General features: G+C 44.0%; 1 protein-coding gene across 3 annotated transcripts in view; it reads right to left on the bottom strand.

The window, feature by feature from the left end:
• The window catches only part of KSR1 (kinase suppressor of ras 1), a 178,897-nt gene extending 154,733 nt beyond the window's left edge, over positions 1 to 24,164 (bottom strand). For all 3 annotated transcript variants that reach the window (XM_039341390.1, XM_039341398.1, XM_039341416.1), the window contains exon 1: positions 23,930 to 24,164. The gene's annotated coding sequence lies outside the window, so the exon portion shown is untranslated. The remainder of the gene's footprint in view (positions 1 to 23,929) is intronic.
• Positions 24,165 to 25,622: the final 1,458 nt, after the last annotated feature.

Here is a 25,622-nt window from a genome sequence, read left to right as displayed (position 1 = left end):
CTACGCTCACACAATCACATTTCAGGCACTTGGCAACTGGCTTGTCTTTAACAACCAGGAGCAGAGTTCTGTGATCACATGACTGCGTTTTTCAACATTTTTTCTTGGTTTCTGGCAAAAAAAACCAAAACCCACTCATTCAGACAGTGCCATTTGCCCGAGTATTGCATGATTTATTTAATGACCACAATGATTCACTTAATGATCATTGCAAAAAATGTAAAAAAAAAAAAGGGACTTGTCACATGGGCGCCTCAACTTACAGCCAAGCAATTTACAACCAGATTTCCAGCCCCAATTGTGGTTATAAGTTGAGGACTACCTGTATAGTATTCTCAGGAATCTTCTCCACCACCAACATTCAAAAATATCAGTACTTCTCTTATCTTGCTTCTTTAAAGTCCAACTTTCACTTCCATAGAGCGTCAGAGAGAAAACCACTGCCTGCACAATTCTGATCTTTGTAGCTACAGACACATCGCGGCATCTGAATATCTTTTCCAAGGTATTCATTGCTACCCTATCAAATCTTAGCCTGAAGCTTATTTCTTGATCACTGATTCCTATTAACACAGTAGTCCTTGGTTAACAAGGGTAATTGGGACTGGAATTTCCATTGCTAAGCAATGTGATCACAATGTGTCACATAACCACATCGCTTAATGAAGAGCCATCTTGGCACTCCCCAGGAATTGCTCTTGTTAAGCGAGTCCCAGGCAGCTCGCAAACAGGTTGGCAGCAGGTAAGGCTGCTGCTGGCAGGGGAGAGTGTAACCAACATACGGGAGCAACATGCAACCTTCCCTGCTGGCTTCCACATTGAGGTTGCTCATGGGAAGCCAGTAGGGAAGCAAAGAAATAGGATGCTGCAATTGTCAGAGGTGTGACTGGCTGCCCAGCACCCAGATCACAATTGTATTACCTCATGGATGCTGTGACAGCCAAAACTTAGAGGAACTGGTTCCAAATCTTCTTTTTCAGCAGCATTGTAATTTCTGTTCCTAAACATTTGGTTGGTAAGTGAGGACAGCAGTCCCCAACCTTTCTGGGTTTGCAGACTAGTCCGGGGGGGGGGGGAGAGAGGGGAAGATCCAGCACAAGCAGCGGACAAGCGTGCATGCGCGTGCAGCTCCATTTGCACAAGCAGCAGGCACCCACACTCACCGCTTGAACGAGTGTAGCTGTGTAAGCACACATGCTTGTCTACTGCTTCCACAGCCCAATTCCAAATGGGCCACAGCCCGGTACTGGGCTGTGGCCCGGATGTTGGGAACCCCCGATCTATAAGTCAATCCTAAAAGGCAGAAGCCACCCATCACCTCAATATTTTCACAGTACCTATTGTCATTAGTTTGGGCTTTATATTTAGTTCCATTTTTTCACTGTGCTCTTTCACTTTCATTACTAGAGTTTAACAAAACAAGAAGTGAACAAACCTATAACACACACAAAACTAAAACTGGGTAAGTTCTGATTTGGCTTTAACCTGACCTGGAAGCAAAGCAGAAGACAAAAGAAATAATTGTAAATCATGTCTTTACTGCAGCTATGATCGCAGGAGACCTCAGCTGAGCTGTTGGGAAGCTCAAGTACAGAATAAACTGGTATGTCAAGGGAGGAGTTCCGATTTTTTTTGGTATCTTTTAGAAAATGATCCTTTGCAAATAAAAAGCGTAACTGAGGCCAAATACCAAATATCCAGAAAAGGATATTTGTAGCTCTGACTTGAACTGTGAGGTCCTTGGTGCTCTCTGAACTTGGTTGTTTCCTTGCAGATGTTTCATTACTCATCTAAGTAACCTCATCAGGCAAGCTCAGAGAGGACCAAGGGCCCCACTGATAAGGTGACCAGCTTTTTTACAATGAAAAGGAGGACATAAATAAATTGAAGAAAAAAATATCCTAAATAAAAGAAACATTTTATTCATTGCAACAATAATACAGACAACTTGCATGTGCAAAGTTTGCCAGCCGGGTGTTTTGGCGCGCTCAGCAGCAATTCCTATTGGCTTTTGAAAGCAGATAGTGGGAGTAGCACAGCTCATGCAAAAGTTGGAAAAAAAAAACATCAAAAAAAGGTGCCGGAATGCTGTTCTGAGCGTTCTATGAGACAAAAAAAAGCCCTGCAGATTAGTCTTCAAATATCGAAAAGGAGGACATGAAGGAGGACACTTTTTGAGGGAGGACAGAACTTACAAAAGGAGGACTGTCCTCCCTAAAGGAGGACGGTTGGTCACCTTACCACTGAAGCAAAATATTTTACTTAGAAATCCTGATACACATTAATGAGGAATTACAGGACCCCAATGCTTTGCATGGACACAAACCTGACTATAAATCTTGCAAAAACTTTTGGGTGAAATCCTTTCTGCTAAGTTCTTGACATTTATTAAGCCGGTGGTCTGTCTTAGAACAAAAATATGTTGCAATCTTGTAATGTTATAATGATTTAGGGCACTGGAGAATGGATTCAAACACCATTCACCTAAAAAGCACTCTACCTTTTATCTAATTCACAGGCCAGAGTAGCAAAACACAGCCTGGGTCCCATAAAATTGTTCAGAAACCATTTGACACAGGTAGTCCTCAACTTACAATCATAATGGGGGTTGGAAAATTCATCAAGTGGTGCAGTCATTAAGTGAGGCACCACATAACCGCACCTTATTTAATGGACTTTTTTTGTGATGGTCATTAAACAAAATAACACGTAACCAACATTCCCACCAGCTTCCCCATTGATTTTGCTTGTCGGAAGCCGGCTGGGAAGGTCTTCTTGCTAGCCTACTTCTTCTGTGGCATCTTCTACACCCAGGCCTGCATTTCTCAGTCACAGGCCTTTCCGGAAGGCTACTGCAGCCGAGAACAGAGCTATGGATTGAATCCATAGCTTGGTTTGCGACTGCATAGGCCTTCCAGAAAGGCCTGTGACTGAGAAATGCAGGCCGGAATGCAGCTGCAAAATGAAGCTGCTCCTTCAGTCAGAATAATTGGGCCGGCTGGGCAGGGCTGTCAGTGCCAGAGTTGAGTATAAAAGACACCCCCTTGAAAATAAGACCTGGTGCCTCTTTTGGGGGCCAAATAAATAAATAAATAAGACCCAGTCTTATTTTCAGGAAAACAAGGTCTCTCTGCAGCTCAGTGTTTTTCAAAGTTGGCAACTTTAAGATGTGTGGACTTCATCTCCCAGAATTCCTCAGCCAGCATGCTGTTCTAGCTAGTGCCTGGCGGCCTATTTGAGGAAGACATGGTGGCTGGGGAATTCTGGGAGTTGAAGTCCACACATCTTCAAATAGCCAAGGTTGAGAAACTATGCATTTTACTTCCACAGCAAAGCAAGAGAGAGAGCTATTAAACCTCAGACAAAGTCCACAGGGGGGGGGCATGTCACAAGAAAGACAGATGACAACTCTTGCCAAGCTGCTGCACTTCACTCCACCCCAGCTGGCTCATTTCATTTGCTTTGAAAAGAAGGGGAGAGACCGCAGGGTATTTTTAGCAGCCAAACCACAATAGAACAGTCACAAGTTCCCAGCAGCCTATTGGTAGAACTTTCTCCCTTCTCCTCAGCGCGCGCGCACACACACACACACACACACACACACACACACACACAGCCTAGGAGGCTGGAAGGAAGGCGACTAACAAATGGTTGCAGATATCTCCACACCATCTTTTCCCACTTTGTTTAGCGATGTGCTGGATGAAAAACAGGAAACTGCTGCAATTTTCATCCCTCCCAGGGCCACAGAAGCGCAGGTAGAAGGTAACGTAGGCAATGCCATGCTCAGGAAGGGAGGGAGGGAAGGAAATAGAATCATAGGGGCTTGAAGGGACCTCAAGAGGTCTTCTAGTCCAACACCTTACTATTCCAGTCAAATGGCCGTCCAGTCTATTTTTGAAAACCCCCAATAATGGAGCACCCACAACTCTGAGAGGCAAGATATTCCACTGATTAATTGTTCTCACTGTCAGTCAATTTTTCCTTACTTCTAGGTTGGATCTCTCCTTAACAAGCTTCCACCCATTACTTCTTGTCCTATCCTCTGGTGCTTTGGAGAATTAGGCAAATCCCCTTTTCTCTGTGACAGCCCCTCAAATTGGAAGACAGTTATTGAAAGAAGGAAGTGTGGGAAGTTAACCCCCCCCCCAGAGAAGGAAATATTAAAAAGGCAGAATATCATGTTTCCTCAAAGGATCTTAAAAAGGCAGAAAAGCATGCCCAGTTTTTCTTAATAGCCCCAAGTCTCCCTCCCCCAAGCAGAAACCAGCTCTGTAGAAATGCTGATATCATAATCCTTTCAGAAAGACTGGCACCAGGAAGCTTAGAGCTGATGGGATTAGAAAAACAAAGATCCCTAGAACTAACAACCCCTCACCCAAAAAAATCCAACACAGGACATAGCCATCAGCCACAGCCCCAGGGAAGCAGGATATGACCTTTAGGACATAATAGAATTAACCCACCACCAACAGAATACCAGAAAGGCACACTGAACCTCAGGTCAAAGTTCATGCCACAGAAACATCTCCAAACAAAAAAGCCCAAGAAATTATAAAAACCCACCACTCCCTGCTCCATGTGGTCAGCCTTCCCAGAGCCATGCTTCTGTCTGGCTTTGCTCTTCAATAAACTACAATCTTCTTTCTAAAGCAGGCTCCACTTTTTTTATTCCCAGCTTGGACTGGACCCTGATGAGGATTTTTCTTTCAAAGGAAGGAAGGAAGAAAGGTAGGAAGGAAGGAAGGAAGGAAGGAAGGAAGGAAGGAAGGAAGGAAGGAAGGAAGGAAGGAAGGAAGGAAGGAAGGAAGGAAGGAAGGGGAAGGGAAGGAAAGGAAAGGAAAGGAAAGGAAAGGAAAGGAGGGAGGGAGGGACTCAGAGATGAAAAGGTTCATTTCTCATCTAACAGTCAAGTCTTTCTAACAGCATCCTCAGCCAGATATATTTCCCTCTGCAGAAACTGGAGACTCAGCTCCCTATCTTGCAGCATCTTCCTTCAATGTTCTGTTTTTCAGTGGTGCTGCACTGCAATCACCAAAACAAAATCTTATAAACCCCATTTTGCATTTTAGTTTGTTTCTTTTTTAAAGGAAGCCCCTCCTAAATCAGCAATGCACATTGATGCCACATGATTGAGGCGCGGCCTACCAAATGCCCAAAAAGCTACAGTTCTTCCTGTACTGTAGCACTGTCGGGCACAAGTTTAAAAACTCACAAAATTATCAAGGCATCCTTTTTAATAAGCCCATCAAAGGTTTCTAGAATTGGGGGGTAGGGGGTTCCAAGAACTCATCCAGCAGACACAATAGCTTAAAATAATTAGCCATGACCAGATCAGGTTTTATCCTTTGATAAAGTGAAGCAGAATCACCAGCCATATAAATGACATCTTTTCAGATACAGAGATAAGCAGGTTTGTCTGAAGGATTATCCAAAGTTTGTTGAAATAAACACAGGGTGGCTAGACTCCCGTCTCTGAAAATATGCAGGATAAGAGCTGGATGGGAAACCATCAGGGAATCCTACAGTTGAAGGCTAGATCAGTGGTCCCCAGCCTTTTGGGCACCAGGAACCGGTTCCATGGAGAGAGGTTTTTCCACGGACGTGAGGGGGCGTGGTTTTGCATGCTGCCTGCATCCTGTGGATGGAGGTTAGCTTGTTTGCACAGCCCGGTTTCTGGCATGCTGCAGCCCGGTGCCATTCCATAGACTGGAGGTTGGGGACCCAGGGCTAGATCTTTTTATTTTAGCATATGTCTTGCTTGGTTGCAGAGACACTGTTCGCACTGTACTTGTCCACTGTAGTCCACAAAGCCATCAATGACTGATGCAATGGAAGGCTTATTCTACAGTTAGCTTCTCATCCCAGCAGGCTGATACTGTTTGGGGCTGAGAGAGGGACTGGTCCAAAGTGACTGAGTGGGTTTTCCTAGCTTGAGTCTCTGTGCTCCTAGTCTATCACCTTCAATACTGGCTCTCAGCTGCAAGCTAGCCTAGAAAACCAAGAAAATATCCCAGAAGACTGCTCATCACTTCTGTATTTTTGCCAAGAAAACTCCAGGGGCCTGTCATCAGAAGAAGACGAAGTTTATCATTTATTTATATTCCAGTCACCAAGTCAAAACTGTACCTAGGTTTTGCAAAGCGCAAAAAATCAGTAGGTGGAAAAGCAAAACGAGTTGGGCTAGCTTTGTATGTAATATTTCAGGTACCAGTTACCATCTGGCTTGTGTGTTCCAAAGGCATACACATGAAAGGAGTTATGGGAGCTGAGAAGAATGGAATTTGAAATTCTGTGAGCAGAAAACACCGGCTAACAAGCAAAAGTGAAAAACAACATCTCTCCAGAATTCGTATCAGTTCAAGTACAGAGACAACATTTCTACACCTCCTTCCTTTTTGAGGAAGGAGAACATGGCCAGATGTGGGAGAATCAGCATACATATCACATCCTCAAGACATCCATTTTTTGCATCTTCGCATCAGTCAGTCCCCAATCTTCACCAAAATACACACACACAATTGGAAATATGTTGCCTGAACAGAACAAAAGAAAATGACAGACTTGGGAGGGACTTGGGAGGTCTTCTAGTCCTACCCCTTGCTCAAGCAGGAAACCCTGTACCATTTCAGACAAATGGCTGTCCAATCTCTTCTTGAAAACCTCCTGTCTTGGAGCACTCACAATTTTTGGAGGCAGGTCGTTCCACTGATTAATTGTTCTAACTGTCAGGACATTTCTGACGGTTCTAAGTCAGAAATGTCCGAGTTCAAGTTTGCCTCCATGTATCTAAATTTAATTTTGTAAGTTGGCATAGTACAGGTTACACTTCCGTCCAATTTGGTTACCAAAGATATTTGATAAGAGCTTAAACCATCTTTCGTCTCATTCTCCCATGGCTCCTTCTTCAACTCCCTGACTTCTCCAGCCAGCCACAACCAGGATGGGGAATTCTGGGGGTTGAAGTCAACATATCTGAACCGTGGTGGTGCAGTGGTTAGAATGCAGAATTGCAGGCTAATTCTGCTGACTGCCACTGGTTCGATCCTCACCAGCTCAAGGTCGACTCAGCCTTCCATCCTTCCGAGGTCGGTAAAATGAGGACCCAGATAATTGGAGGCAATGTGCTGACTCTGTAACCGCTTAGAGAGGACTAATAAAGCGTTATGAAGTGGTATATAAGTCTAAAGTGCTATTGCTATCTTAAAGTGGCCAAGGTTGAGAAACACTGGTGTAGTCCAAGCTTCTGGAATCCACTATAACTGTCAAAAACCAAGTCAATTTCTGACTTCTGATCTTAAAGTAGGCAGACTGGGGAATTCTGGGAGTTGCGAAGGTTGAGAAAGACTGTTCTAAGGCCCACAAGCACAGCAGTACTGCAGTATTTAAGGGGCTGCCACAAAGAAGAGGGGGTCAAATTATTCTCCAAAGCACCAGAGGGCAGGACAAGAATCAATGATTGGAAATTAATCAAAAAGAGAAGCAACCTGGAATTAAGGAGAAACTTCCTAGCAGTAAGGACAATTAACCAGTGGAACAGCTTGCCTCCAGAAATCATGGGTGCTCCATCACTGAAGGTTTTTAAGAAGGGACTAGACAGTCACTTATCTGAAATGGTATAGGTTCTCCTGCCTGAGCAAGAAGCTGGACTAGAAGACCTCCAAGGTCCCTTCCAGCTCTATTCTATCTCCTCTGGCCCCAAACCACCACAAATGTCCTGAAAGCTGCAGCTTCTATCATCACTTTTATTTACAGACATCTCTGGGTCCACTTAATCATTCTTAGAAAATAAAAATAGTGACTACCTTGCAGATTTTACTAAACTCTGTCTGCCCACCCAGAGGAAAAGAAGTAAACAGCGTAGGCATAGAAGAAACAGCTTTACAGTAATTAGGTATCAGGCAACCACAATATCTTCCACTCTACTCAATATTATAAAGGTGTCCCTTTTGGTCAATTTAACCCGGCAGGAAAATTAGACTTTAAAAAAAAACAAAAAACCATAAAGCTGTTTCCACCAGATAAAACCAACCCATACAGTCAAAAATATACTAGTACAGCCTCAAATCAGGAGGCCTTTAGGGGTGTCGTTCCAGTGAAATCCCCCGTAACTCCAAACCACATCCTTCCTTCCTTTCTTTTATATCCAGCTCGCTGACAACTCCCAAGCAAGTTTTAACAAGCTGTAAATTCAGTTCCCCATGCAGCTCTCAGCATCAGCCAATTCTGAGCTTATGGGTCCCCGGAGAGCTTTCTGAAGCCGCAAGGCTGTTTGTAGTAGTTAAATATGCACAGCAAATAGACCGAGTGGAAATATCCAGCAGGTGGAAAACCAAAGGAGACCTAGGCGAACATATGCTTGGTTTACCCTACAACGGCAGCATGCGCTATCATCTTTCAGCTACGCCCCACAACACCGAACAATGACCCAGTTTGTCCGATCTCTGCACAAAAGACTAAAAGGAGGGGCAAAAATGGGCCTCGGGAGTGGAGGGGGGTGCTTCTCTCCCCAGGCAGCCTTTGCAAAAAGGAATTACAAAGACCAAATCCCTCTCTTAAGCTAGAATTCACCAGCCCTAAACATCACGACTGGCAGAGCAAAAGAAGAAGTGAGACATCTCATGTCACTACCTGTGTTAAGTAACTATTTGGTGTGAAATTGTGTCATGTTTAAATACTAGTTTACTTATAAGCCCTAAATGTCTCTCATCTTACTTTTCGCCATTCTTGATCTTCCAGAAGCCACAGGTCCAAAAGACCAGCCCAATATAGGTAGTCTTCAACTAACAACCTCTCGCTTAGTGACTGTTCAAAGTTACATAGCAATGAAAAAGTTACTTATGACCATTTTTCACAATTAAGACAGTTGTAGCAGACTCATGCTCATGTGATCAAAATGCAGACGCTTAGCAACTGTCTCACATTTATGACAGCTGCAGTGTCCCGGGGCCATGTGACCACCTTTTCTGACAAGCAAAGTCAATGGGAAAAACCCAGATTCACTTAACAAGCGTGTTATTAACTCAACAACTGCAGTGATTCACTTAACAACTGTGAAAAAGGAAAGACTGTAAAATGGACATTTTGTGCTCAACTGTCATCATAAATCAAGGACTACCTATATGGAACTAGTTTGTATGGTTGAATCTATTATATAGTGTCTTGGTTACTGTATTATGATTGGTTTAAGTCCGGTTTTTTTTCTTGCTTGATTTATAGTTTTTATTAAGGTACCATATATTATTTTTGTTGGTTGTGGTTGACTGTCCAGAGTTCACCATAGGATGGGTTGCCATATATATTTTGTAAAACAAGTACAATAAAATCAATACATCTCATTTCCTTTTTTTCTTAAGACTAGACCAGGGGTAGGCAACCTTGGCTCTTTTATGACTCGTGGACTTCAACGCTGGCTCGGGAATTCTGGGAGTTGAACTCCAGGAGTCATAAAAGAGCCAAGGTTGCCTATCCCTAGATTAGACCCTTGAACATTTGATGAAGGGGATTGTGCACCCTTCCATTACAGTGCTTGGTTCCTATTCCCAAACCTTCAGAAAGAATTCCAACATTCCTTCACCTGGAAAAGCAAAGATGATCTCTTGAAAATTATCCGGGCAACTTCCAACTGAACAACCATAGGCATAAAAAAAAAAATAGCATCCAACCAGTGTCAGTCTAATTTGGTTTTAGAACATCTGAGCAATCTCTTTCAGGGTGAGTCTGCAAAACCACCATAATGCCTTTCCTCTATTCTTCTTATTAATCAGCAGAGAACTCATAACATGAAGCAATGGTTTCTTGACATCTCTGCAGACAGCCCAAGGAGTGAGGCAAGAATTCCCACCAACGGCAAAGCAAATGACGGTTAAACTACGCCATGTTCCAGCACTTCAGCGTTTCTCCAGCTGAACTACAGCAAAGCCAAAAATTAATCAGACGAGCTGCTGAATAGAGATGCGGGAATCACTGAGGCAAGGAACAGCTGATCTAAGATAGTGCAAATACACTTGTAGATATGCCAGGTGATCCATGGAAGCTATTTAAGGGTCACTCCAGAGGTCACAAAAGTTAAGAATTGACAAAATGTTCTGTTCTGGAGTTGGAACATTCCAAAGAACTTTGGTACACTCCATTTTCATTCTAGACCAGGGGTCCTCAACCTTGGCAACTTTAAGACTTGTGGACTTCAACTCTCAGAATTCCTCAGCCAGCTTCTGGGAGTTGAAGTCCAGAAATCTTAAAAGTTGCTAAGGTTGAGGACCCCTGTCCTAGATCATATCCGCTCAGTCATTCCAGAAATGATCCAGCAAGTTTCAAAAGGAAAACTGCTGGAACAGAACATTTTGAACAGGATTTTTCTTTATAAAGGACTTTGAGCAAGCGATCACTGCTACCATCAGCCTCATCAACTACCCCTATGGCAGTGGTGGCGAACCTATGGCACACGTGCCAGAGGTGGCACTCGGAGCCCTCTCTGTGGGCACACATGCCATTGCCCCAGCCTCGCCTCCCCCGCGACCCCACCAGCAGCCCCCCTGGAGAAGTCGCCCCTGAGCATGGTCCACGTGAAGCAGCGCAGAAAAGGACATGGCAGCCAGGCAGCCTAGACTCTGCTCTCCCGCCCCATCGCGCAGTTGATGCTGCGGGAGGGGGGGGGCAGAGGGTGTGGCCACCATGGCGCTGCTGGGCTGCCTGCGGCGGGCCCTGGAGGCGGTGGGTGGCCCTGCGGGCAGACGGGGCGGGAGATGGGATGGGGGTGGAGCAGGGGCAGGGCAGGGGGTAGAATGGGGCGGGGCCACTTTTGGGGCACTCAGTCTCTAAAAGGTTCGCCATCATTGCCCTATGGTGACACGAACAGCAACAAGTGATCTTCTGCTAGTGCCAGTTTTAGAAAAAGATCTACCATCTGCAGAGAGTTTACCACCACCTCTACGTGAGCAGTTTCTCTTGCTTTTCTTATTCTGTAAGACAAAAGGCTGCGGTAAAACCTGCCCCCCCCATTCTCTTCCCACCCTAAATTCACCATCCTATAAGGCCACCTCACCTGATCTCCTCAAATGATTGCCTCTGTCTTCTACCAGGTTTGGGATTTGACTTATTTGACTTATTGGAGGTGTTAGTTTTTCCTCCTGTGGATTGCCAATATAATCCCATTCATAAAATCCTTCCTATGTGGTCTGACTTTTCTCAACAGGAATCAAGCACTTAAAGATCAATTCAAAGCAGTAGTTAAGCAGCTAAATGTTATGGACAAATAATACTAGGCACAGCAAACACCCACTTCCTCCTACAAGCTCCCACCCCTTCCTTTCCTGGGCATGAAATCCTGTTTGCCAACAGGAGACCAGTTTCACAGACACTTATGCAAAGAACAGTCTTACACCAAATCAGAACTTTCAGCCTAATTATGCCTAATGATAGGGAAGGCTTCTTTGCATGCTAATTTAGGAACAGTCAGCTTGGAGGTCTACTAAGTGATGTTTATCCAATTCACGAGGGCCTCTCTGGTTTCAACTGAGGTTCAAGAAGATGCCCTACAATTTCACATGGAAGAGAAAGAAATGGAAGAAGCACATAGGGAGAGACTTCATGGTTGTATGCTAACCCATAGTTTGCTGCTTCCACCACAATTGGTCAGGTTCACACAAAACACTGTTCATCTTAAGTGAACAGCAAGATGTTGACACTCTGCCTCTCTCTTTCACACATACTTTTTTTTCCCTTCCCACTCTGGGCTTGTTATTGCCCGTAATCTTCAATTTACAAATACAGTTGGGACCAGAATTTTCACTGTTTTTGTTAAGCAAGTCCTGCTCAGTTTTATGATGGTTTTTGCCACGGTTGGTAACTGAGTAGCTGCAGTTCTAAGTGAATCCTGCAGTCATTGAGTGAATCTGGGTTCCCCTTGTCAGAAGACAGCCAAAACAATCATACATGACAACCACATAAGATACTGCAACCGTCATAAATATATGCCGGTGACCAAGTGCCAGAATTTCGACTGTGGAAACATTTCACACATAAAGAACATTATTCGGGAAGCACCTGGTAGTCACAGGTATTATGCCACATAAGCCTGAAGTAAGACACTCAAAGAAGTTTTATAATATCATTCTGAAGCAATAGCTCTTACCATTTCTGTTTACAGTGACCATATTTTCTTGGGGGAAAACAGGGCAAAGACATTCGTAAATTTAAAAAAAATCAATTATTTGTATTTATAACTTTGCTTTATAAAGGAAAATTCAGTTGTAAAATCAAGAAAAGGTGAAAAGGTTTTATAAAACCCAGCTGAAGGCCTAGGACTGGCGACGGCGCGCATGCCCACAGAGAGGGCACGCGCAACTGATATAGGGTACACTGATATAGGTTTTCCTGCCTAAGCAGGGGGTCGGATTAGACGACCTCCAAGGTCCCTTCCAACTACTACTACTACTATTACTACTACTACTACTACTATTACTACTTCTTCTTCTTCTTCTTCTTCTTATTATTATTATTATTATTATTATTATTATTATTAATTATTATCACACAGTCAGATGTTCAGACTGGATTTGGCATTTTTGCCTACCTATCGAGTCCTTCCCAAGGACCTGGGATAGGCAGATGTGGATGTTTGATGGTATTACAGATATCGTCGCAGAATGGAAGCAGTTCTTAGTAAGGCCGCCTTTTGCAATTGACTAATGGCGAATTTGTCAATGCCAATGGTTCAAGTGGTGCTCCAGTTGTTTTGGGATTGCACCCAAGGCACCTATTACTATTGGTACTAACCTTCCTTGCCACAGCCTTTCTATTTCTATTTGTAGGTCTATTTTGTTATCTTCTCCAGTTCTTTCTCATCTATTCTGCTGTCTCCAGGCACTGCCACGTCCACTCTCCAGACGTTTTTGTCTTTCTTATTGACAATTGTTAAGTCCAGGGTGTTATGTTGTTGTTGTTGTTATTATTATTATTATTATTATTATTTTTATATGCTATGTGCAAAAAAAAAAGGTTCAGTCAATTTCAACTTCTCGCCGGAAAAAAAAGTTCTTGCAAAGTTGGAATTGATTGAACTTTTTAGTCCCACCCAGTCTGCCATTACCACTGCAGCCACGCCCACCCAATGGGCCACACCCACCCAATGGGCCACACCCTCCCGGCACCCGACCATGCATAAGTGGGTTTTGGGTTGCAGTTTGGGCACTTGGTCTCTAAAAGGTTCGCGATCACTGACCTATATCATTTTGAACTGCTATAGATGGGCAGGAGCTGGGGGGCAAGTAACAAGAGCTCACCCCAATGTAAGGAGTTCAGATCTTGAACCTGGGCTTTCAGCTTTCCAACTGACAAACTCAGTGTCTTTAACAGCTGAGTAATCCTGAAATCAGTACTATATTTGGCCATTCCATTTGCCAAAAACAATTTAAAAATTACAGCCCCACCTCTTGCCTTCACAGCTTTACCTTTTGTTTCCACAATAATGGAAGTTCATTGTTAAAAAAATAAATTATAAACCACCTGAACAACTGAAAGCTATCTTTCAATAGGGATCAGAAGAGTTTAACTGTTTTTTCCGCCCACAACTTTGCCCAAATTCACTCAATACCACTCACTGTAACAAAAGCAGTCCAAAACAACAAAAAAGAAAATTTAATAATGTTGGCACTCAGAAAAAGGTGAAAGGATTAACTCCCATCAAAGAACAAACAAGCAAAAAGAGACATAATATACTAATAAAATTCCTAGAAAATAACAAGCAAAATTGTTTAGAACAATGATTCGCTAGGATCAGATGAGCAATATTAAATTTATTTAGTGTATGGCAGCAATATAAAGAGAGATGAGCATAAAATTAGCAGACATTTTTATTGTATGGTTTACTTCCTGAACCAGCTAGCACAATTACAAAACAAACCAATGAAATAAAAGAAGAAGTTGGACCCTAACCCTGAAGATGGAACTTCTCACAAGATTACAGTTACTGTGGGGTCCTTGTTGCTCTCTGAGCTTGGTGGTTTTCTTGCAGATGTTTCATTACCAAACTAGATAACATCATCAACACTAGAAGATTGGGGGATTTGCCATCTGTGTCTATACAAGTGGCTTGCCCTGCATTAATGAGACTGGTTTTGGTGGTTCCTTGATTAGGTTGTTGTTTATAATTGGCTTGTTTGTCTGTGTTGATAGTTCCTTGATTGGGGTATTGTTTACTTCTTGATTGTTGGTAATAATAATAATAATAATGATGATGATGATGATGATGATGATGATGATGTTGGAAGGGACCTTGGAGGTCATCTAGTCCAACTCCCTGTTCAGGCGGGAAACCCTATACCATTTCAGACAAACGGCTGTCCAGTCTCTTCTTAAAAACTTCCAGTGTTGGAACATTCACAGCTTCTGGAGGCAGGTTGTTCCACTGGTTAATTGTTCTAACTGTCAGGAAGTTTCTCCTTAGTTCTAGGTTGCTTCTCTCTTTGATTAGTTTCCATCCATTGCTTCTTGTCCTGCCTTCAGGTGCTTTGGAGAATAGCTTGACTCCCTCTTCTTTATGGCAACCCCTGAGATACCGGAACACTGCTATCATGTCTCCCCTCGTCCTTCTCTTCATTAAACTAGACATACCCAATTCCAGCAACAATTCCTTATATGTTTTAGCCTCCAGTCCCCTAATCATTAACCTTGGTGTTAATATAAAGCAACTGTATTTAAGAGTGTCTTAACTGAATTGATGACCCTCCCCAAGCACACAATGTACCAATAAATGCCCATGGAAACCCAGGTTTTTATTTTGGGTTGTATTAGCAGCAGCCCGATTTCATTAGGGTCTCTGGAGAATTGGGGTTCCCAACAGGGAGGGTTCTAGGCCTAAGTATGGTAGGCCAGGGGTCCCCAACCCCCGGTTCGTGGACCAGTACCGGGCCACAGCATGCCAGCAACCGGGCCGCACAAACAAGCAAAGCCCCATCTGCGGGATGCAGGCAGCACACAAAACCACGCCCCCTCTGGTCCACACAAAAATTTCTCTCCATGTAACCGGTCCCTGGTGCCCAAAAGGTTGGGACCTCTGTGGTAGGCAGTCACCTATGATGTGAAACTTAAGGGAGTGCCAAAATCGAAAAGACTTCCAAAATACAAAATGCTGATAATCTTTCCTTGTTGCTTTAGAACTTTTTCTTTCTACACTTTTCGAAAACACCCTCAAAGTCAGTCAAGTGATAGTGAAGAGCACACGACCCAGATGTTGCAAGTCACAAAAAAGAAACTGTGATTAAAGCTATGAACCTCAGGAAGCTGATAATGTCAGCCTGGCAAGGTAATCCAGACAAGAAGCATAATGAGAAGTACTAGCTGTATCCTTATTTTTTTTTTTTATAAAAAAAATTATTTTCAACTTTACAATACATCCTTATTATAACATTATAATAACAGAATTTTGCAACACTACTCCCTCGCCTTTAAAATCCAAAAAATGAGGGAGGGTCTTTCTGAGATGTTTACCATGCCTCATTACTTCTGCAGGCTCATCTGCCTCTTTCTGAACGTTGTCTAGTTTGCATTCTTCCCTCTGTCTCCAAAGGTCATTCCCACATGCCATTACTGTAAGCCTTCATAGGTGATTGTTTGGTGGTCTGCTTTTGATTTAAGCAACAACTTCTATCTAGGACAGTGGTTCTCAACCTTTTTAATGCCACGACCCCCAACCGGTCGTAAGTCGAGGACTACTCAACCGGTCGTAAGTCGAGGACTACTCAACTGGTGCAGCACCTTTTGCAGAATAGGACCTTTGGCGGACTCAGCAGGGCAGAGACAGCCTAGACAATTCCTATTGGCTTTTGAAAGCCAATAGAATTAGACTCTATTCAAGAGAGTCTATTCTATTGGCTTTCAAAAGCCAATAGAATAAAAGGGAGTAGCACAGCTAAGGAAAAGGGGGAAAAAATGGCGGACTGCGTTGTTTGGCGACCCCCGTGAAATGGTCGTTCGACCCCAAATGGGGTCCCGACCCACAGGTTGAGAACCACTGATCTAGGATGTCAAAAGAGCAGACCCATTTCCCTTGCCCTTAAGAATCTATAAGAGCATTTCCCACTACCCCGTTTCAAAGGAGATATGATCCAAATCTTTCGGGCAAGCTCTGAAATTCTGGAAAAAGATGTCATGAATTCTACGTACAGGCTACCCCAGCCATTTTGCAAGCCATGATGCACTCTGAATGTTCCAGGATCCAGGGACAATAAACTACAGCTTTTCTACATCTTTGGAATGCAATGTTTGCTTTCTTTTATTTGCAAGTCAGATCCCCACCTCACTGCCTACAAAGGACTTTACCACACTGGTATCAGACGTGGGATGCTGGCGGGAGCTAGTTAGTGGCCCACCCACAAAGTGCAAGCAAGAGTTCAAGACCTCACCAATGGTCTATATCTGCATCCAAAACATTTACCAAAATGGCAATGGTCAAACCCAGACATCCACTAACCAGAAGACAAACCGCTGCTGCTGCTGCTCCTCCTCCTCATCTTTAATCTTTCAAGGGTCCTCTGTTATTACCATAAGATATCAGATCTGGAATACAATACAATCCTTTGGATGATCTCTAGATGGAAGCAAAGAGACATCCAAACAACTAGCTCTTGTGCTACCATCTGTTGGTCGGGTCTGAAAGTTCAGATCTGGGAACCCTATTATGACCTCATCGGCTTTGTTTTTTTTTTTTTCCCTCCAGGCAGATATGCACAATCCCAAACAAAGTACTCAATTACATCGTTTATGTTTTCTGAGAATTATCATAAGGCCGATAGAAGGTCCAGAGACAGTTGTATAACCAAAGATTAGGACTGTGCAAGTCTGCTTTCTTCCCCAACGTGCTTTTAGTAGAAACCAGGAGGCATCAAAGACATTCTCACAGGCATTGTATTCTCTATCAGCTGAAAAAGGAACATGAAAAAGTGGGAGGACTGGATAATCCTTCCACCAAAATTATCTCCCATATTTGTAGGAGCCAGATGTTCTTGGAGAAATGCCAAGGTTGTTTGGTTTGGATTGTTTTGCTGGAAAGCACAAGTACTGTAAAGAAAAAAAATCCATCTTCCCAGCAAATACTCCCAGTTGATAATTTAAGACAAAATTCAGCAACAAGGCATCTGGGGATATGGTTTGAAATACTTGAAATCAATGCACAAATTAAAATGGACTTTTGGGGGGTGAAGCACCAAATTATACAAGATTTCAGCATTTTTTCATGAAATGAATTAATGCCCCATTGGACGTGGCATCTTGAAACTTCAACCAACATAGTAATTAAGATTTTTCTTTTCATCCTACCCCTCTCTACAACCTTGTTTCAAGCTATGAGAAAGGCAGGAAGCTTCAGAAATGATTCACCAGGTGTTGCACATGAGACAATCCAATTAAACTACAAGTGAGAGAGGGGAAAGAAGGGTCAAAGCATAGGCACCTATATAAAGGGGAGGTGGTAAGTAAATTAAACTCTTATAAAACTGCTCTAGAAAGAAGATTCAGTTTACCAACCAAATCACAACCATCCATCACAAGTCCTCAAACCCCTTTCACAATATCAATAGAAGAGTTCAGGGCTGAACTGTAGGATCCTTGGTGCTTTCTGAGCTTGGCTGTTTTCTTGCAGACATTTCATGACCCAACTAGGTAACATGATCAGTGCCACATCACCTAGCTGGGTAATAAAATATCTGCTAGAAAAACAACCAACCTCACAGAACACTAAGGGCCACACCATTCAAGATGCTACAACAAGGAAGAGGGCATCCAGTGCTTTCACATGACCAGCCGTGGTCAGTTTGATAGTTTGGGTCTCCACCTCCCATCTCTTTGATTAAAAGGTGTCATTTTTGGGACCTAGGAAGTATACCTTCCTCATAATAGCACCTGTCCTCTGGAGTGAGATTTCCCCCATCCCACATCCAAGATCTGTATGGCTCCTACTCTGTTGACATTCCAGAGGGCTATAAAGACCTGGCTGTTCTCCCAGGACTTGGGCTAGGGTAGACAAACTCCCTGTTATAGTTTGTATGTTGTCTGGATTGCTATTTTCTAATTTATTTTGCAATTTCTTAAATTACTTTCATAATAGTAGTCTTATTCACTTGTTCTCTCTCTCTCTCTCTCTCTCTCTCTCTCTCTCTCTCTCTCTCTCTCTCTCTCTCTCTGTGTGTGTGTGTGTGTGTTAGTTTGTGAGCAAACCAGAGTGAGTAGGAATTGGGGCCACAAACATCAAAACAAATAAAAAGACATACTTATCTATGACTTTCTTAACTTAATTATCTGACTTTGCACAATGCATGGAACATACACTGATCCCACGGGCTCAATTTGCACAACACAGAGTGATGTGCAATTACAGCTACTGCAAATCAACACTCCTTATCCCTGGATGTTGACCAAGTTGGCTGGGCATGATTAAAATGAACCACAAATGGCAGGTGCCCATATCAGCTCTAACATAATCCACTGAACTCCTCCCACCAAACATCTCCAATGGATACCAGTGGCCTCATTTTCTTGTCTTCTGTGGTTTCTTCCAATACAAGCCAAGCACATAATTACACAACATCACAGGATAATGTAAGGAACAAGACCGGAAAGAGAGCCCATATGATGTAGAGGTGAAGATAATGGGTTAGAAGCTGGGTGACCATGAATTTGAGTTCTAGTCCCGCTTCGGGCACAAACCAGATGGGTGACCTTGGGCCAGTCCATCTCTCTCAAATCTAGGAAGGTAGAAGCCGCTTCTGAAATCCTGCCAAGAAAACGTCAGGGACTTGTCCAGGCAGTCATCAGGAGTCAACACTGATTTGAAGATACCAAAAAGAAGGGAAATACCCCCAAAGAAAGTTACCAAAGGAAAGTTGGGGGCTCCAACAGAAAAAGGCAGAGCACGTAGAAGCCACCTATTTATACTCTAGCCCCAAAAGTTATCCCTACAGCAGGAATCCAAAGGTCAAGACAAGAGCCTAAACATGTATGTTCTGATAGATATCAAACTTCAAACCAATCTGCAAACAGAACAGTGATTCCAATTCTGTGATTCTGTGTTTTCCAGCCAAAATTTATCTTGCTGGCACAACAGCCCAGCTTCCGGTGATGTAATCTTTTTAGGAAAGGCTTTCAAATGAAAGCATCTCCGCTTGAAGATCTCCAATTAAGAGGTCACCACCTCTCTGGGTCACTGATTCCACTGCCGATCTGTTCTAACAAAGAGGAACATTTCCAAATATGGCACATGTTCTCTGCTGATAGTCCAGGACTGATAATGGGAAGAATGTTTGCGTTAGATAGCTTCTTGTTACATACCAAGCAGGATAACAATAGCAAGAAAGTAGGAAAGCAAAGCCTGATGGTTGCCTTTCAGTTGCACAGGGAGTCCTTGATTTATCACCCCAGTTGAGACCAGAATTTTCTTTGCTAAGCAAGACGGTTGTTAAGTGAATCATGCCCGATTTTATGATTTTTGCCATGGTTGCTAAGTGAATCACACAGTCATTAAGCAAATCTGGCTTCTTCAATTGACTTTGCTTGTCAGAAGCCAGATAGGAAGGTCGCAAATGGAGATCACATGACCTTGGAACGCTGCAACTGTCATAAATGCAGGCCAGTTGCAAAGCACCAAATTTTGATCACATGACCGCGGGAATGCTGTGACAGTTGTTTAAATGTGAGGACCAGTCATTTTCTTCAGTGTCATCGTAACTTGGAACAATGGTTATAAATTGAGGACTATCTACAATGTCCATTGTCTTGTTTGGGCCAACACAACCTGAGGGCGGCATATTGCCAAATCCTTGGAATAGTATACAAAATGACCACAACCAGGATCCAAACACTGAGACGGATGGACTGAAGTCACTGCTTCACACATTTATTCTCCATGCACAGTCTAGCCAAGATTAACTATCAACCTCACATCACATAAAAATCAAGCCCCGTCTCATTTCCACCCAAAGAAAATAAACTCTGTGAAAACCATGACATATTTGTAATATTTAATCCAGCCAGTCACTAACCCGGTCAGAGCATCTTCCGCTGACAATAAAGCAGTGTTTCTCAACCTTGACAATTTTAAGGCATGTGGACTTCAACTCCCAGAATTCCACAGCCAGCAGTGCTGGTTGTGGAATTCTGGGAGTTGAAGTCCACATGCCTTAAAATTGTCAAGGTTGAGAAACACTGCAATAAAGGATCACATTTACCAGATGAAAGAGCTGCCACTCTGATAAAATGGGGATCCCTGCATACTTTCTACATTTTTGTTTGGGTGATCTTGTAAGTTCTTAATACTAAGAGAATACAGAGGATGATTTAATATGCAAACAAACCCTTCCCCATTGTTTGTGCAGCGTGAGAAAGGAGTTGAGGAGTATGCTGGTAACCCATCAGTTAAGGATGCCATGCTGCTCAATCTTAATGCAGAGTTTGCAACACACTCTTGCCTGTCTATCCCTCCAGCTCTTTTCCTTGGAGGACTGACAGGTAAGATTTAGATGCTGTCCCATTGCTGACCTGCTGCTTAAGTTTCCAAAGTAAGCTTACCCTGCTATTGACCTGGTTAAGCATGCCAGGCTAATCCAGGCTGGAGGAGGGGGAGGGAGAAAGGGAGGGGGGCAAGGGGGTAGTGCAAGTTCAGAAGTGTGAGCACCAGGTAGTGCTAATTGGATAATTTGCAAAACTGAGGTGTCCCTCTTGAATAAAGGTTTTGCAGCCGATTGTCTGGTTTGCCTTGAGGGTATGAAGAAAAAAAATAATTTCAACAGACTTTAGCAGAGTCTTCTTGCACTTTGCTCATTTATTTAAGAGCAGTTAATATCCTTTTACCTTTTGGAATTTGGAAGAGAGGGTTGGGATGCCTTAATGTGATAAGCTTAACACCCAAACCAAAATAATGCTTGTTGTTCTTCATGGATAGAAGGATACACTTATCCATAAAAAAGCAAAGACTCTGCAACTCAAACTTGACCCCAGGTGATCACTATGTATAATAGTTATCTTGACACCCATATGAAAATCTTTCCCTTCTTTCATAATTTTCTTTCAATTTTCTATTTAACCCCACAACCTTGGATAACCGAGCAGGCTCCTACCTATGTATCAAATAGGTCCAACTCTACCCTAATTTGTTAAACTCCTAACATTTTAACCCTACTGTTAACAGTCACAATGGAGGACAAACAGGCAGAAGGCTAGCAGAGCAAATCCACGAATACCAGCTAACAACCGGAAGACATGATGAAAACTCCTTAATTGCACAACACAACTGTGAGCATTCAAAAACTCTAGGGAATTTGTGGAAGCCTAACACTCAGACAAATCAGCCATTAATAAGCACATGAGATAACCTACATTTACACACTATTCAAGAAAGACAATCAAAAAGCTAACCAAGAAATAAAATGACCAAAACACCTCTTGGCCAGCAATCAACACCTGAATAAACAGGGATTAACACCAGGATTAATACCAGACCCACAGTCAAGCAGTAAACAATGCCCTAATCAAGGAACTACCAGCTCAGATAAACACCAAGAAGAAAACAACACTCCCACCTATACCAACAAGCCAAGTCATCATGTATAAAGATAGAGCAAACCCCACTCCCTTCTAACACTGAAGATGTTATCTAGTTGGGTAATGAAATGTCTGCAAGAAAACAACCAAGCTTAGAAAGCACCAGGACCCCACTTAACTTTTTCTTCTGAGACCAGCCAAGGCGCCAGACTAACTTAACCGTGTTCACTCAACCCACTTTTCTGAGTTTGCACAGCCCCACCATACAGGTAGTCCTCGACTTACAACAATTTGCTTCGTGACCATTCCAAGTTACAACAGCATTGAAAAAAGTTACTTATGACCATTTTTCACACTTATGACCCTTGCAGCATCTCCCTGGTCATGTGATTTACATTCGGATGCTTGTAAACTCCCATTTATGACAATTGCACTGTCCCGGGATCATGTGATCCCCTTTTGCGACCTTCTGACAAGCAAACCAGATTCACTCAACCACCTTGTTACTGATTTAACAACTGCAGTGATTCGCTTAACAAATGTGGCAAGAAAATTTTGTGTTCAATCGTGGCCGTACGTAGAGGACTATGGGTACCACAAATCACCAACAGAGGCTGGGATTACATGTTAAAATATAGTTCATTTGATTTAGCATAATATGTAAATACAGAGAAAATGAACAAAAACAGGAGTTAATTTTCTTCACCCCCCTCCCCACACCTCTAACAAATAAATGCACCCCAAGATGCCAGAATGTATATCCTGTCTCAGCAAAAGCCATCAAGGGGAGTCAAAAATATCCAAGCAAGAACAGGTCAGAGGAATCCCCTCCCTTAAAAAATCCTATTGTTGCAGGAAGATAGTCACTTATCTCCACCCCTACAAGTCAAGAAGAGACTATTTCCTTTCCTTGCAGCATGGAATGCATTGAGAGACTCCACTATATACACATTCCTTTTTTTTTCTTCCAGAAGAAAATATGCATTTATAAAAAATAAGCCAGTTTAGGAAAGATTGGCAAAAAGCCATTTGGATCTGTCTCTTGGGAGTTTTCTCTATTATCAAGTGTTTGCTGTTGTTTAGGCTGCTTGATGGTTGCTTGGAGGAATTTATTTTCAGGCAAAATAAGAACGGGGGGGGGGTGGGCTGTCCATAAATCAACATGCTTCAATAAACAGCAATATACATTGAAATTGAGAATATAATACCTCTGTACTGCAAGGAGATTCACCTTTCCACAACAGGTGGGAGAAGACTGAAGAGGAAAACGATTCTCCAGGAACGGGAGATCTATAATTTCCACGGGGGTGGGAGGGGGGGGGAGAAGAATGATTGTCGGCAATATAAATTAGCTCATCCATACAGAAAAAGATGGGTGAGCCCAATGGGTTAGGTTAAAATAGGATTGGATGAGGCTGACTCCTCAACGTGTGGCTCCAACTCAGATCCCTGCTTCAGTGTGTCTTGTGAACTCAGCGCATTGGGTGAATTCAGTTAGCCATGGTTAGGTCAAGCAAGGATTAGTATGCCTTGCCAAAGCAGCCAAAGAGAATAAGATCAGCCCGCAATTACAGCCAAAGAAAACAACATCACTCGCACTAAGGAAAACAGTAGCAGTTACCGCTGAGTAAATGGCTCCCGTTCCCAGGAAAGTGAAGATATTTTTTTTTAAAAAAAAAAATCCGGGTAAACTATGTTGGGGGGGCGTAATTAAATCAGATACAACCTTCCAGCGAGATTCATTACTGTCTTAACGCCTTTTCGATTCATTAAGGACAAAACCCAAGAATGCTTCCATCCCCGTCCTTTTTCGCTCATCGCCTCCACTAGTCGCAAGAAACCACGCACCGTGCCTCTTTTGGTATCTACTTAAGCAACCGTCTTCCAACATTGGTTTATTGAAGAGTTCTTTTCAGGGGAGGTTTTTTTTTTAATCTACTTAAGTAGCCATATGACTCCCCAATCTTAAGTAGGTATTTCCCCCCCCCCTCAAAAGAACTCTTCAATAAACCAATTTTGGAAGACAGTTCGATTTGCTTGAGGAAGACAGGGAAAGTTTACACCACCCGCTGCACATCTCCACATTTCTGGGAAAACCCTCCTTGGGTAGGAAGCTGAAGGGGATCGGACACCCACCCACCAACCCCACGCAAAAAAAAAGAAAAAAGAAAAAAAAAGCCCTCCGGCTGCTCCCAAAGCAGGACCAAAGGAGGCGAGCTGCAAAGCTCCGAGGAACATCCAGGGGGCAGCCATGAGCCAGGGAAAAACCAGGCGCTTTGCTGCGCCCTGGTGGCCGTGGGGATCTTTGCAAGCGAGACGCCGAGGGGCTACCCCGGGGGCGCCCTTCGCGGTGGGCGCGCGGGTGGATGGGGCGGAGGGGGCACCTCGCTCTGCGTACCTCCAGGGTGCGGATCTCCTGCTGCGTGAGGTCGTTGGATGCGGCGCACTTGGTGCGGAGCCCCTGCAGGCTGGAGAGCGAGATGTCAATGAGGTCCTGAAGCTGCCCGCATTGCTGAAGCGCGTAGCCGGCTCGGCCCAGCCCGGCTGCCCGGGATCGGCGGCAGCCACTGCCACTACCGCCACCGCCGCCGCCTCCTCCAGCTGCTGCCCCGCCGCCGCCTTCCCTCCTCTCGACCATCTTCTGGGCACCTCCACGCGCGACCGTGGCTCTATCCATGTCTCGGCATCAGGGCGGCTGCTGCGAGAGGGCTGCCCTGCGCCGGAGCGAGCGAGCGAGGGAGGGAGGGCGGGCAGGAGGGAGGGAGGGAGGGAAGGGCTCCGGCCCGGCTCCGGTTGCCCCTTTGAGTCCGAGGGAAATGATCGCAGCTGGAGCTTTGCAGCGACGCCGCCGCTTTTATTGCCTCGGCCGCTTGCTCAGTGTCCGGGAAGATGCCCCTTCGAGTTCATCGGGGCATCCGCGTGAAAAGGAACGGAGGGCACCGCTTGCACATCGCGGAGACCTAGCAAGGAAAGGGAGGGGGAAAAATGTTTTTTTTTTGGGGGGGGGGGGTTTAAGAACAACAAAAAAAATTGTTTAGCCGCCGCCGCTGCAAACTCGCCCCGTCTGGCTTTCTCTCCTCAAGGCTTCTTTTCTTTTCTTTTTTTAATTATTTAAATAAATATATAAATAAATCCCTCTATCAGCTGGCGCCAGGTCAAAGCCGACTGGGATGCTGGGAGTTGTAGTTTTAATGGGAGAGGGAGGAGGGGCTAGGCCCAGTCTCTCTCTCTCTCTCTCTCTCTCTCTCTCGCCTCCTCCTTCCCCGCCCATTTTGTGAGTCTGCAAACCAAAACATCCCGCAGCATTGCGAGCCTGCCTGGGCGAGACATTATAGTAAAGGCCCGTTAGATTGGGGATGGGGGGGGCGTCGGAAGTGGTTTTGGAGGGGGAAAAGTGAGAGCTTAAGTCTGTGGGTCAAAAGAGTCGAAGGAAGGAGGATTTTTTGCCCCCCCCACCAGTTTTGGAAGCTCCCTTTGGTCGGCTCCTCCCTGCCAGCTTAGTCAGCCTTACACAATTGTGTTGTGATGGGAGAAAAATAAGTTTTGTACTGCATTTAGTGATAAGCACATAACTAAACAGATAGAACTAATACAGGGGTGACCAACCTTAGCAACTTTATGAGTCGTGGACTTCAATTCCCAGAATTCTCCAGGCAGGCAGGCCAGCTGGAGAATTCTGGGAATTGAAGTCCACGCCTCTTAAAATTGACAAGGTTGGATGCCGTTTTACTACCAATAGGCCAGTCTGAAGTTTAAACTTTTCCTCTGCTGAGAAACACTGGTTGGCTTCAGCCTACCAGCTTTGATTCATTCTACTTTTCCAGTTTCACATGACACAATGAATCATAAACTTGGATGTCTAGCTTGGCTTTTCTGGTTCAGTATCTAGTGCAATCCCTGGCACCCAGGTCCATTCAGCAAACCATGATTTAGATCAGGAATGTCAAACTCAATTTCACTGAGGGCCGCATCAGCATTGTGGTTGCCCTCGAGGGGAGCAGGGGGGCCACAGTGGGTGTGGCCTACTGGGTGGGTGTGGATGGAGTGGGTGTGGCCTACTGGGTGGGCGTGGCCAGCTCTACATCATTCGC

This window comes from Crotalus tigris, unplaced genomic scaffold (assembly GCF_016545835.1).
Source record: "Crotalus tigris isolate CLP2741 ecotype Arizona unplaced genomic scaffold, ASM1654583v1 scf7180000017550.10884619, whole genome shotgun sequence".
NCBI classification, from domain to species: Eukaryota; Metazoa; Chordata; class Lepidosauria; order Squamata; family Viperidae; genus Crotalus; species Crotalus tigris.
This window is presented reverse-complemented; position numbering and strand designations above follow the sequence as displayed.